The sequence below is a fragment of the Lactuca sativa genome, chromosome 7, assembly GCF_002870075.4.
Source record: "Lactuca sativa cultivar Salinas chromosome 7, Lsat_Salinas_v11, whole genome shotgun sequence".
NCBI lineage: Eukaryota > Viridiplantae > Streptophyta > Magnoliopsida > Asterales > Asteraceae > Lactuca > Lactuca sativa.
The window spans coordinates 27,117,331-27,132,865 of NC_056629.2; the positions used below are offsets into that span (position 1 = coordinate 27,117,331).

The window sequence follows — 15,535 nt, forward strand, 5'->3', positions numbered from 1 at the left end:
AAGAGATCCATTTTTTTTTTTGAGATTTCTGTTTTCTCTATAGTCACTAAAACAATATATCCCACCTACCTGTTCTACAGACCACATCGTTCTCACAGGTACTTCTTCCAACGCTCGGTTTTATGTTAAAACTCGAAGTTCGGTTGAAGATAAACTACCCTAAGCCTATGATTACAAGAAACCTTTCAATGTTTATTAACAAACAGTTGATCGTATTTCTCGGGAAACCACACAAGCACTTCAAGTCTCTCTTGACTTTGAAGGAAGTGATTCTTTCCCGGAATCCTCTACTTTCTGTCTAATAATAAGACATCACTCACATCCCATACATGTTTGATTTGTTTCTTTATTTTTGTCACACTTATGCACGGAAATTTTTATTTTCCAACATTCTGGTTACTATTTGGTTTGAGTTTTGGGTTATCTATTGCAACCAAACAAGGGGCTATTGTGGAATTTCAAACGCCGATTGAGGATAAGATTTAGGCGCGTGAATTTGAACTGTTTCTAAAGCCATGCGTGCTGACGTATACCTGCGAGTAACCACACTGTCATATCGCGCTTTTTCAGGCGACGTTTTAGTGATCTCATCTTTATCATCACGGTTTTCTCTCTCTCCAGGCAATGGTATATAAAGGGTTGAACGTTTTATTTGTCTTTTACCAGCACTCAATTCTCTCAGACTTAAACGACAAGTAAACACTGTTCATCCTCTTCTTCATTCATCAATGGCGACTTCCTCTTCAGTACATGAACAAACGACATCATCATCCTTGCTCACCATTAAACCTAACCAAAATATGATCATCGAACTTAATCTGTTCTTGTATGACTCATATATGCTGCATGTTGTGGAATGTTTAAAATATTCCCCCTGGTTTTAGCCCTAACCCAGGTTGAAGCAGTCCCAATGTCGATGTTATCACAGGTTTATTCCACAACGAATTATGACAAAAACAAAGATCGTATCTATTTTACCATCAACGACAAGAAGGCTTCGGTTTCAAAGGTGAAGTTCTGTTCGATTTTGAATCTTGTAGTAGATTCTTCTATCATCTTGCCAGAATTTATCACCACATCTCAGCTATTTTCAATGATGTACAAGATGGGGTATGCCGACGTGCTAACAACTATTACCAAAGTGAAGAAATCTTGTTTACCATCTCAGTGGAATGGCTTGCTCACTCTACTGATTAAGGGTTTAGCAGAACGAAGTGGTGGTTCCGATACTACTAGCATGGGTTTTCTCGCTATTCTTTACGGCCTCTACAACGGGATTAATCTTGATTATGGCTCTATAATCTGGTCTCAGGTGGTGCAGAGTCTCAATACATCGACACGGCATTTTGAAGTTTCATGTGGGCGTTTTTGGACCCTGATTACAAGGAAGGCAATTAATTCTTTAGAGATTCTGATCATGTAGGATGCTCTACTTGCTTCTATTGCCACATTCCATACAAAGAAGATAATTCTCTCTAATCTGCTCAAGTTTCCTCATTATGGAACGATTCCTGAAACCATGTATCGTGGTGTTACGGAAAAGAGCAATGTCTTGGCTGACTATAGGAAACTTCCTCCTATCGGACCGAGAGTTCTATCTCCTGAGCAGCAAACAGCTTTGGATGCACTGGAGAAGCCTACCAACAGAGGAAAGAGGGTTTCAAAGAAAGAGGATCCTGAAGAACGTAAGTCCAAGTCCTCTAAACGCAAGTCTGGTGAAGGAGATACTTCTCCACCGAAACAGAAGAAAATAAAGAAGATGGCTCGCAGACCTAGAGACAACACTCCTCCATGATCTCCTACTCCACCAGAATCTCCAAATCACAACAGAGTTCCAACTCCAACCCAATCGCCGAAACAGACTGTTCCACTTTCTGTTCCCATTGTTACTACACCCCTTAACACTCAAGCAACAACTTTGCCTGTCCCACCACCAATTACTTCCGTTCCTATTTCTAGTGTACCCTTATCTTCTCCACTTATAACCAAATCAACAACCACTACCATTCCCAAATCCACAGTGGAAGTCAATGTATCTGATACAGGGGCTACTACTGTGACTGAAACTCCAGTCATTACCAAACCACCTTCACCAACCGCATCATCTGATTCTGGTGCTACTCTTGGGGGAGACGATGAGGAATTTGACTCGATCTACTACAGTCCTTACCAACTTACAACTGATGATGAGACTGATGCTCCTGTCACAGGTCAACAAATACCGGGCATTCATGAGAAGTTGGATCGATTGCTTGACAACAGCAAAGCCTATGGTGGTGTTGTTCTTAAAGCATTTCTGGAGACAGCCATTGAGCAGTATACTCTGGCAATTGACAAATCTACGAAGGCAGTTAATGAGTCTACCTCCATCTATAAGCAGGCCACCAAAGAAGTTTCTGAGGTTGTTCATACAACTCAGATTTTTCTTGAGTCGTTGAAGTCTCACGCTGACACCCATGCAACAAACTATCAATCCTCTGTGGACTCCTTTTCTAAGTCTCTTCACGATGAAACCACTAAGTTTGAGGCTGTACGCTCTGAGCTCAAAACAGAAACCACTTCTTTCTTAAAATCAGTGGATTCTCGTTTTGATGCTCTTGCTGCTAATCTTGCAACAGAGAGTGCCTTGAAGGAGGATTTGGCTAAACAGCAAGCAACAATTGATGTTCAGAAAGTGCAGCTGGCCCAAGCGAAGAAAGAAATTTCCTTGTTGAAAACTCAGAGGGCTGTTTATAAAAGTTGTGCAGGAGATGTGAAAGATTTGCTGACAAATTTGCTTGAAGCGTATGATCCGATCTTAACTCTGACTATTCGGAATCATCTTCAATCCAAACTCCTTCCTGCTATTGCCATTTTAAGTGAAATGAAAGGTGTTTCGGAGGGAGTTGTACCTCCAAAACAAGGGGGAGAGAGTAGTGCTCGTCATTTTGTTCAAACGAGACCGATTGTGAAGACAGAAGATGAACACCTGAAAGTCACAACAGAACCGAAGGTTAATTTAGCTTCGGGTTCTGGTTCTCAATCAAAGCAAAAAGAGATTAATGATGACAGTGAGAGTGATGTTGAAGAAATTATAGCCGATTCTCTAAAACGAAAGAAAAGAGGCAGAGAGCTTGATGAAACGATGAAAGTGGCTAGTGAAGTAGAGGAGCAGGAAAAGAAAAATAAGGAAGAAGAGGATGCCTTGCAATGCAAGAAGGCTTTGTTTCCTGAGTGGAACAAAGACACACTTATCAATCAAGCGATTGAGTTTCCTTCTGTTTATTGGTTGGAGCCAGTTGCTTCGTTTGATTGTGATAACTCTAAAGACTCGCAGTTTAATATGCCTATTACCAAAAAAGCTTTTACATTTCACTGCTTTGAGGCGACTGTTGAGTTTCTGCATCCACACCCGAAGGTTGACAGGGAATTGATCGATTTTTACTTGAAGTATGGTCAACTACAGTACTTGACTTGAAGTGCACAGAAGATTATGAAAGTCAAGGTACTGAAACCTTCACCTGCTGGGAGATTCGTAAATGTTAATTTCAAAATCACCCGTGGTTCAGCAAACACGGTGTCTATAATCTCTCTAGCAGATCTTCCTAACCTCAATCCTCATGACTGGATTCTGCTATACAACATTCTGCTTTCTGATCCTGAGGAGTATGAGCCGATTTTAGATCATCTTAAGAGAATGTTGGCCTCCTATATCCATGAGCTTGCAACTATGGATCAGGAAATAGCAAAGGTAATGAATAGAAAGCCAACTGTGAAGACAACGCCTAAACCTGGTGATGTAAAGATGATGAAATTGGGACAGATAGATTCAGAAAATCTAACTGTCATGTTCACGAAAGGAGGAGGACTCAAGTTTCTATTGGCTCTGGCTGATAAGCATCTGTTTTCAACAGATTGTTTGGAGCATATCATCAATATCATACACCGATGCAAGCAGAACTCAGCGGCTGATAAGAAGAACTTTACTGACATGCTTCGTTGGTATATTACTTTTCGCCATCATATGATAGCCATTATACCGAAGGTGTTAAAAACTGTGAAGAAGCCTCCAGCTGTTAAAAAGGAATGAGGTTTCGGCTCCAAAGACGCAAAGGGGGAGATTGTTGAGTCCATTTGTGTTGCGTCTTGGGCCATATATTTTGTATCTGAATTGGGCCTGTCCATCCGTTTCTATCTAGATTAGTTTCGTTGTTATCTAGATTAGCTGTTAGGGTTATAGTATATATGCATGCATGTATGCGTATATTAAGAGAGTCGTTAATCACGTTGATTCTTGTAACCCTAAACACCTCTACAGATTGAAGTTCTGTATCGAGCTCTTTTGAGGTGTTATCACATTAATCATATGACATATTCAGTGCCATACTTGAGTTCTTTATTACGTTCTTATTTAATATCCTGCTTAGAATCATACGATCCTAAAAGAACTTTGTTCTAACAATAAGTTCTAATATATTAACATGAAATCATATTATTATTTAATTAGTATTGATCAAGAATTAATTTGGAATTAATTTAGTGATCAAAAGAGACTAATTAAATATAAGGGGTTGATTTGGTAAATCAATCATTCTTATGGTGTGGGCTTATGGTTATTTAGGATGGGCTAAGCTAATATGGTAGTCCATGGAGGTTTAACCCACGGATCCTAAGTATGATGAAAATTCATGCACATTAGGGTTTACATGGATGTAACCCTAATCCTAGCCACACTATATAACAAGACCCTAGGCTACTAAAATTGGAACCTAGAGTGATCTTTGGAAAAGCATAGCCGATTTTGTGTGAAAGTAATCCTCTCTCAAGTCCTCCATTGTTGGTGGTGTTGTGTGAAGAATTTGAGGCATCACATTTGGGGTGCTAGGCTCTTAAAGGTCCAAGGAAACAAGCTACAAGAAAATGTATGTCAACTAACTAGTTTTGTTATACAAGTACCCATGTTTTGCATGCTAGTTAGGGTAATGCTTTGGAAAATCAAATTGCATGTATAATTAGAGAAAACATAGATCCAAAGCATTTAGGGTTGTATGTGCATCTTATGGTTGTTAGAGTGCTCAAAACGCATCAATACCCATCACTAAGAACTCTCAAACTAAGACATTTTTCTTACTTAACAGAAGTGCATGACCATAAGGAGACCATATCAAGCTCTGGAGTTCCTCAAACTCCCAGAGCATCCAAAAAATGGGACCAAAAACCAACCATCAAGGTTAAGAACATGAATCAAAAGAGACCAAGGTCAAGGTGCAAGCTTTTTACCTCCAAATACCCAAAACGTTGAAAGAGATGATGGATCTAGTCTTACTATATGCTTCCTTGCACCAATAAGGAGTTCCTTTCTTCACAAGCTTCGCCAAGACATGAGGAACTACTTCAAAATCAAGCCACCAAGATCATAAGCATGGATGATAGGATGGGGTTTCGAAATGGAGAGATGGGGGCTGAAGGAAATAATCTAATCCATCAGTTTAGGTGTTTATATATAATGGAAACCCTAAAAATCTTGGGTTTGGGCTGCAGCGATTGCCACGTAGTAGCCCTCTTCTTACCACGTTGTGGGAACCATAATATACACGCGTTTCATAAAGTCGTGGAATAGGGTTTTCCTTTAAAAATCTTTACTTTGGTCCCAAACTGTCTTTAGCTGCTATATCTGGAGAATGGGTGTTACAACTCTCCCCCGCTTCTTTTAGATTTCATCCTTGAAAATTTTCCTTACCAATTACTCTTAAAACACTCTGCGAACCCTTGTGGGTTTTCGAAGCCATAATCCTTCAACACTACACTATACTGCTCCAAATGTCAGAAATTGCAATTACAATGCAAGGATTTCAAAAACTAGGCGCAAATACCATACCCACGCAGAAACTGCTAAAAGGTTGAAATCACATCCGCCACAACACTGGAAAATAAACTCAAAAAATTCATTCCCCTCAGACCCAAAGCTGACTCAATTCTTAGCGGGAAACATGTGACCCGGTGTAGATCAACTTGCACACAACTGGACCAATCCACATCAAGAAGAAATAACTTCCTTACCAAAATATGAAGACTCTGAAACCATGTCTGATCTCCAGACTGGCACAACACCCAAAATTCAACCATGATGACCAAGACTCACAAATCTAAACCAAAGATAATACAAAAGTTCGAACATTGCATCTCACCAACCTTGAGAGAAGCCAACCTTTTCCTTAATATCGAAGACTCTGAGGTTGTGACCAATAACCAGATAAACAAACCTATCCTACAAGCCAAACTTGCTCCTTCTAACGAATGGGCTAAGGAATGAACTCCACAAGTAACTGCTGAAATCGGTGTCGGCACTCACAGATGCACAACGAACTCCAAAAAAAGCCCAATGAGCAAAGGATAACCTAGCCTATACATCAATACGGTCCTAACAAACCTCAAGTATAAATAGAGGAATGACTAAATAGACCCTAGAAGGTCTGATTCAACCCATGTGAATGTTATGATCCAACTATAGTCTTACAATCACTCATGCTGCTGCAGCCCAGTTGCTGTCTATCCTACCATGATCCAACCATGGTCTTCTATATGTGAATGTTGTGATCCAACCATAGTCTTACAATCACTTTTCTTGATAGAGCCTAGCTATAGTCTTTCTTGCCATGATCCAACCATGGTCTTTGATATGTAAATGCTATGATCCAACCATGGTCTTTCATATGTGAATGCTATGATCCAACCATAGCCTTACAATCACTTCCGAATCTACAACCCAACTACAGTCTTTCCTGTCATGATCCAACCATGGTCTTTCATAAAACCTACAAGACATCAAGCAACATTGACACGAGGTGGAACCACTAGTCTACTCGACCACGTCAGATTTTTAGATCGTGCTTCGAACCCTAAATCCTTAATTAGACAAAAACATGCATAGAGGCCCTCACACAACCCTCGACTTGAACCTAGGCACCAACCAAAAATTACGTTGCTGCTGATGCTTCAAACATTCGGAAAAAAAAATAACCTGGAATCCTCACTATCTTTTTCCCTGATCATATCGGACCATTGAACGTCATTCCTTGCGTAAGCTTTAACAAAAAAAATCATTCCGCTTAGACCCAAAGCTGACTCAATTCTTAGTGGGAAACATGTGACCCGACGTAGATCAACTCGCACACAACTAGACCAATCCACATTGAGAAGAAATAACTTCCTTACCAAAATATGAAGACTCTGAAACCATATCTGACCTCAAGAGAAGCACAACACCCAAAATTCAACCATGATGACCAAGACTCACAGATCTAAACCAAAGATAATACAACAGTCCAAACATTGCATCTAACCAACCTTGAGAGAAGCCAATCCTTTCCCTAATCTAGAAGACTCCGAGGTTGTGACCAACAACCGGGCGAACAAACCTATCCTACAAGCCAAACTTGCTCCTTCTAATGAATGGACTTAGGAATGAACTCCATAAGTAACTACTGAAACCGGCGCCCACACTCACAGATGCACAACGAACTCCAAACAAAATCCCAATGAGCAAAGGATAACCTAGCCTATACATAAATACAGTCCTAACAAACCTCAAGTCTAAATAGAGGAATGACTAAATAGACCCTGACATGTCTGATTCAACCCATGTGAATGTTATGATCCAACCATAGTCTTATAATCACTCATGCTGCTTCATCCCAATTGCAATCTATCTTGCCATGATCCAACCATGGTCTTCCATATATGAATGTTATGATCCAACCATAGTCTTACAATCAGTTTCCTTGCTATAGCCTAGCTATAGTCTTTCTTGCCATGATCCAACCATGGTCTTTCATATGTGAATGCTATGATCCAACCATAGCCTTACAATCACTTCCAAATCTACAACCAAGCTACAATATTCCTGTCATTATCCAACCATGGTCTTTCATAAAACCTACAAGACATCAAGCAACAGTGACACATGACAGTCCCCCTAGTCTACTTGACTACATTAGATGTTTAGATCGTGCTTCGAACCCTAAAGCCTTCATTAGACAAGAACAGACATATATGCCCTCACACAACCCTCGACCTGAACCTAGGCACTAACCCAAAATTGCATTGTTGCCGATGCTTCAAACATTCAAACGAAATAACTTGTAATCATCACTATCTTTTTCCCTGATCATATCGGACCACTGAACATCATTCCTTGCGTAAGCTTCAAATCAGACAACAACTAAAACTAGCTATCCTCCTATCCTTTAATATGAAGTTCCGAAATGAATTACACTCGGAAATATTTCCATTTGACGAATCACTTCTCCCCCATTTGGAATTATATAGACTTTGACAACTTCATTACCACTCGAAATTCCAAGCCAATCCAATAGCTCCACCACATGGTTCTTAAAAACCACACCTATCAATAACAAGCATACAAGGATCCAAATTCTTCAACAAAAATCAAGAGCTCCAACCTATGACAGAAAAATCCAACGAGTTCCAACACACATTACTACCTCACCATAACAACAATCCATACACATATAAATCTTCAAAATAGGACCAAAGTTGATTAAGACTATATCTGTTAGTAGATCATTCTAGATTGCAACTAAAAGATCAAAAAGAAACTAAACAAAAGAGATACCGATGAAACCAAGGAATGTTGCATCAAACCGAATCGAGGAAAATCGCTAGGTCAGACCTCGGGTCATGGAACTCCAACCGTCTCATGCTTCCCATTTGGTAGCTGCCAAGCCAAAGGTGTTGCATCCAAAACCACACCATCGGCTCTTAGAGGAAAATTGGCCTTAACATGGCCTAGTAGACAACAAAAGAAACATACCCTTGGGGACTCCCTATGACTACAATCCCAGCTGCGGTGACCCTACTGACCATAACCGAAACATCCAGAAGCAGGCGCGCGGAAAATACCCCAGTGAGTCCGACCACACCTACTGTAAAGCCCACGAGACTCTTGATCTCCTGACCGAATTTCTGACAACTGAACCTTCTTGGTTATTGTTGCAGATGCATGAAGCTAATCATGCCTCCTCTTCTATTGATGGATCTCCAACTCCAGATCTCTCTCTCCCTGATTGCCTCCACCAAACTGAGAAGAGTCTTATGACTTGAGATACTCACATGCTCCCAGATATTCGTCCTCAACATATCATGGTAGCGAGTCATCCTCATATCCTCTGAAGTCACATGTTGAGGACAAAACATCACTCTCTATTTAAACTTGGTGGTGATCTCATCTATTGACTCTATAGTCTGATCAAGTGCCAGAAATCCTCGAGTTAACTATTGAACTTAAAATATCGGCACAAACTTTCTCTTGAATCGGGTGACAAAATCCTCCCATGACATGGACTCGACCGCATCTGTTTCGAGGCCCTGGACAACCTCGCATCACTAATCCCTAGCTTTGTCACATAGAATACATGTCACAAAACTGACCTTGGCCTCTACCGGATAAATGTTAACACGAAAGGCACTCTCCACATCGACAACCCAACGCATACTGATGATCGGCTTCATACTCCTAAAGAAATGAAGGGCACCACAAGCATCAAACTCCCTGAAGGAAATCTCCCAAGCCCTCAGACGGTCGGCCTCCAAAATAGGTCGTAGAACCTGATGTGTGCATAATTATCTACATATTTAATGCATATTTCTAATACTTTTAGCTACATTTATACTTAATATGGTGCAAAAGATACTTATTATGTTTAAAATATGTTTTGTAGTGTAGAAGACTTTCTCGAGACAACAAGGGATCATACAAGGAGTTGGAAGCATGAAACGGGTGCTAAAACAAAACAAGAAAAGAATATGACTAAAGACCACATCCTCGTGATATGACCATGACGTGGAAGATGGAATATTCGCGATCATCTTGCTGACTTGGAAGGCACAAGATTTACTCGAAAACCATGTCATGGTGACAGTCAACCGCGACGTGGTGTTCAAATTTCCACAATTATAAAATCCCAGACATTAGGTCGAAAACAGAGGCATGCTTTCGGTTTTCTAAGGTTTATTACGACTAAGGACCCTTAGAAACCCAGAAGAAGATCGAAATTCACTTGAAGCTCAAGGATTGAAGAAGATTTAGAAGAATTCAACATTGATCTAGTTGTTTTGATTATTATATTTATATCTAGCTTAATTTACCTAGATCTATTGTGTTTTCCTACTACAATGAGAGGCTAAATACCTTTTTACTTCTATTTGGTGAAGATGAACTTGATACATATATGTTGATTTCAATTATTGGATGATTATATTTGATTTTACTTGTATTTGATATATATATATATATATATATATATATATATATATATATATATATATATATATATATATATATATATATATAAACCCTAGTATGTTTAGTTCTAGTTTCTGTTGCTTATAAATCAAATTTTGTGTGTTAATTGATCATATTAATTGCATGAATATATATTCTAATTGTTTCTGATCATTAAATAGTTAGTGCTAGGATTAATCACATCTTAGTTCAAGTAATTAAAAGCTCATAACTTTAACTATGTTAGAGAGCATAATTAATCTTATTTAGTGATTGGTTACTTAACTTGATCATAGGAGATTAACTAATATCATTCATAGTCCACTTGTGCTATTATCAATTTAGTGTTTAAGTTGTGCATGATCATTGCTTTGTCATTCATAAATTGGTAGGCCTAGATATTTTATCAAAATAGCTTGTAAATTGGTAATCAATATAATCTATCCGTTATTAATCAACCATAGGAGAAAATGAAATCGGATCTAGGCAGGGGTATTCTTTAATTCTTGAAGTTAATTTGTTTTCATTGCTTGATTACTTGTTAAGTGATATTAAGTTATTATGATCTTGAAAAATCAGTAACCCCCCCCCCCCCAAATCGTAGATGTTTCTTAGTTTAATTATAAGTAGTTAATTTAATTAATTGAATTCCATTCCCTGTCATTGACACCCAACTTACCTGAGCTATACTATAATCTGACGAGGTACATTACCTATAGGTGCATAGTTAGTTAGAGTTTGTTAGTTTATAAATTTAAAATTAGTAGGTACGTTTGTGCACATCAAAGTTTTTGATGTCATTTCCAGGGAACAACGTTTTTGATTATTAGTTTAATTGCTTTTAGTTATTCGATCCTTTTTGTGGGGTAAAAACCACAAAAGTTACTTTGGTCGCTTTTGTTTATTTTTTTCTTTTTGAGGCGCAACCATGTCATGGTCTCGCTTCAGTTAAAGGTTTTAGTTTAGTGATTTTTATTCCTTTTACATGTTTTTGTTTTGTTTTAGTGATTAATGACACGAGGATCTAAAACTCCAATTGTTCCTCCACTAGAAGATCTAGAATCTGCATTCCACAAGAAGAAGGACAAGAAGGGCGAATCGAGCAATACTTTCAAAACCGACACATTCAAACTTTTTGAAAAGACTCCAAGTAAGAAGGAAGTAGGATACGAGCTAGAATCCTCTACTGAAGGAAGTTTAAATGATTTAGAGTTACATATCGAAGACGAAAAGATGGCGGGCATAACAAGAATGATGATGGGCGACTACAAGAAGAGGATACCGATGGGTTTGAGCCATAAGAACATTCCTATGTGCACATACAAACCCTAATGCTTAGATCTAGGTTCTCTAATGAGCATGCTTTTCATCCAAGACTTGTAAACCCTAGATCTATGATATACAATTTGAAATTGACACTACAAAGTAGATCTAAATGATTACCTCTTCTTGAAAGCTTGAATCTTGTTATCCTTGGAGCTTAGAGTCACAATTGTCACTCCTCTAATGGATTAAAAACACTAAGAAGCAAGAGGATGATATGGAGAGAGGTTGAGGAAAAAAAATTGGCTCTAGGAACTCTTTAGGGTTTCTGGTTAGCCGATTTCTTTAGCCCATGGGTCCTTTAAATACTTGAGCTGCTAGGGTTACAGCCTGAAACCCTAATTGGATTACTTAGGCCTTGAGCAGTCCAAGGATCCTTCTAGATTAGAGCTTGGACGAATTCAAGGAGTCCATACACCTTAATTTTGTCCATCCTATGATCATAAGGATATACAGCCCAAAACCAACTATCACACAATTGACAGTTCTAGTCCCCTTTATTTAATTAATCTCTTTTAGCCACAAAATTAATTCTTAATTAATTTTTGTCTAATATTAATTAAACTATATGATTCCTCCTTTAATATATTAATCATATAATATATTAATTAATCATAATAACCTCTTTATTTATAAATCATCCTATCATGTTGCATCCAAAAGGACCATGCACAACCGGGTCAAGTACTTACCAAATATAGTTACGAGCTTAGACACTAATCCAACAGATACATGAAGAACATGGGCCAAGTCTAGTTCCAACCAAGAGAAGTTTCGAGCTCAAAGGGCACTTTTTATCCATGCTCAAGGACATACCTTTCACCGAGAAAGAGTATGAAGATGTTTTCAAACACATTGATGAGGTTAAAGATATTGCAAACTACTTTCATGTTCCTAATGTTCCTAGAGAATCTGTGTTACTAAGGATGCTTCCGGTGACTTTTACTGGTGAAGCCAAGGTTTGGTTGAAGTCTCTTTCACCCGATTCCATTACCATATGGGTGAATCTTTGTGATGCTTTTATTGGGAAATTTAGTCCACCTTTATAGATTTCAAAGCTTAAGAATAAGACAACCTGCTTTCAACAAGAGGTTGGGGAGTCATTGTATGAAGCTTAGGGGAGATACAAGGGATTGCTTAGAATTTGCTCTCAACATGATCTTAATGTTCAACAAGAAGTTTCCATCTTTTGTGACGGAGTTACTATAACGACTAGACAACTTCTTGACTCACAAGGACCAATGACGAATAATGAGCCGACAATTATAAAAGAATTGATTGAAGAATTTGCAAAGCACTCACAAGAGTACCACAAACCACGAGACGATGTTACAAGAGGAAAATGAGATGGAGGGAATGAGAATTTCGCTTCAATCATTGCTAATCCAGATTCTATGGATATGCAAATGACAAAATTAGATCAATCCATTCATGCCATTACAGTTGGGTGTGATAATTTTAGTGGTCCACATTTGACCAAGGATTGTGATTTGGATGAAAATGGGAACAAGTAAGGACAAGTCTTCTACTCAAGTGGTGACAATTATGATGAACATTGCAGGAAACCCAAGAAGGAGTGGTTTCCATATGAAGTGTATAAGAAGCAAAAGGATGAGAAGTATATACAAACAGGTACAGGCTTCTATAAAAAAAAGCAGCCACCACCCAAAAAGAAGATGGATTTCGAGTCGGTACTTAATAAATTTATGGAAGCATCTAAAAAGAGACATGATACTACTGATATCAATGTGAGAAATCATCAAGCTTCCATCAAGAACATAGAGACTTAACTTGGGCAATTGACCACACTTGTGAATGAGAGGTTATCACCAAAAAATCAAGACCCAAAGTCACAACCTCATGTCATGGAGATCTACACCGAAGAAGAAGTTCAATTTGAGCCAATAATGACCCGTGAAATAGCTACAATTCAACCCAAGTCGTGTTTGGAAGAAGAGAAGTCCGTAGCTAAAAGATCAAAAAGTGAATCGTTTTTTGTTGATTCACCACGACGTGGTGCCATGACCATGTCGTGGTTTCGAGAAGATGAAAATTTTATGTCTTTTCATTCGTATTGGCCTCCTATTCCATTCCCATATCAAGAAATAAAACATTTTATGGAGCCCAAACAATGGAAATTTATGGAACAAGTGCTCCCACTCTCGATTAATGACTCATTCCTCAAATAAATGGCGAAACTTCCCAAGTTTGTAAAAGATTTTATGACCAATAGAAAGGAGTTGGAAAAAGCCGCACTAATAGTTCTTAATGAGTTATGTTCAGCCACAATTATCAAAGGATTACCAATCAAGATGGGAGATCCAGGCAAACTCACATTGCCTTGTAAATTTGGTAATTCAACTTCTATTAATGCTTTAGCCGATTCGGTGGAGAGCATTAATCTCATGACATACTCTTTCTACCAAAAGCTTGGATTACCAAAACTCCAAGACACGAGGATGACCACTTGAATGGCAGATCACTCGGCCACATGCCCACGAGGAATCATTAAATACTTACTAGTGAAAGTGTGAAATTTTGTTTTTTTGGTTGACTTTGTGGTTCTTGACATGAAGGAGGATGAAGAACTTCTAATTATTTTAGGAAGACCATTGTTGAGTACCGTAAGACCATTAGTTGACATCCACAATTCAATGCTCACACTTCAAGTGGAAGATGATGCTATTACTTTCGATATGAGTCCTAAAGTGAGTCATGAAGCACAAAAAAGATGAAGTCTCGATGATGGATGTTATGGAAGAAGATCTTGATGGGCTAGTTGAAATTGAGAAGGTGATGGAAGAAGAGTTAAAGGTTTGGGAGAAGCCCCATGGTGGAAAAAGTCAAACAATCAAAACCAAGAGCCTCGATTACTATGACATTTGAGGTGATTGCATTTACTACACCAAGGTTCAAGAGGAGGAAAAGATTGGTGAAATAAAAGAGGATTTTTATGAAGAAATGGAGATAATCGATAAATACATGGGTGGAGAATTAGAGATCCAAATTTGGTCAAGATGGAATTAGACAAGGAAGATCCTAAAGAAGATGACAAGAAGGTAAAAAAGGCAAATAAGCAATGTAAAGGGGTAAAACGCAAACAAGAAGACAATTCCAATAAAAAGAAGAAGGAGAATTCAAAGAAAGCATACAAGAGAAGGGTTCAAGCTTACAAGAGAAAATGGAAGGAGCAAAAGGAGAAAAGGGAGATCCCACTCCCAACCGCAACAACGTAGATTGAGAAGGAGTCCGGCTCACGAAAAGAAACGCTTTTTGGGAGGCAACCCGATATTTTTAGAGTTTGCATTTTCTTTTCCTTTTTATTTCCTTTTCGTTTTTAGTTTATTTTGGTTTAGCTTTTTTAGTCTAACCAATTGATCATGTGTTTCTCTATTCTTCTGATTTTATTTTGTAGTTTTAGAAAGGAAGTAAGTGGAGAGGTAAATGAGCTTAATGGATAAGAAGCCATGTAATTTTTGAAGATCACAATCGAAAACCACATGATGAAGAGAAGAGCATTTTGAAGAATATTTACTGAAAGAAAAGATTGGGAATGGTCCTAAACATTACGAAGAGTCACTGCATTACTTCGATCTTACAAGACAATCTGAGAAGAAACCACGACGTGTCCATCATCACCATGTCGGGGTGATTTATTTAATCGCGACTGCATCTGATTGAACCACAACGTGGCCATATTCACCACATCGTGGTGATCTTATTTTGCTTAACAATTTACGACTTCGAGTTCTTCTCCATGTCGTGGCGTTGCTTTCCCGCAACGTGTTTGAGTTTCAGCACACTTTATTTAAAGAATGGTTCTTTGATTTATTCTGATCCGACACATTTGCATTCAAAAGAAGAAGGTCCAAAAGTACTGTTTCCATCCTTAATTCGAGAAGTTCAAGCTTTCCACACATTTTCAGACTT

The 15,535-nt window shown here is 38.5% G+C and overlaps 1 non-coding gene across 1 annotated transcript; it reads right to left on the reverse strand.

The window, feature by feature from the left end:
- Positions 1-12,660: 12,660 nt before the first annotated feature.
- On the reverse strand, positions 12,661-12,767 carry LOC111907644 (small nucleolar RNA R71). The gene has a single exon (XR_002855622.1). It is a non-coding gene; the product is annotated as a small nucleolar RNA R71 (small nucleolar RNA).
- Between the last annotated feature and the right edge of the window lie 2,768 nt (positions 12,768-15,535).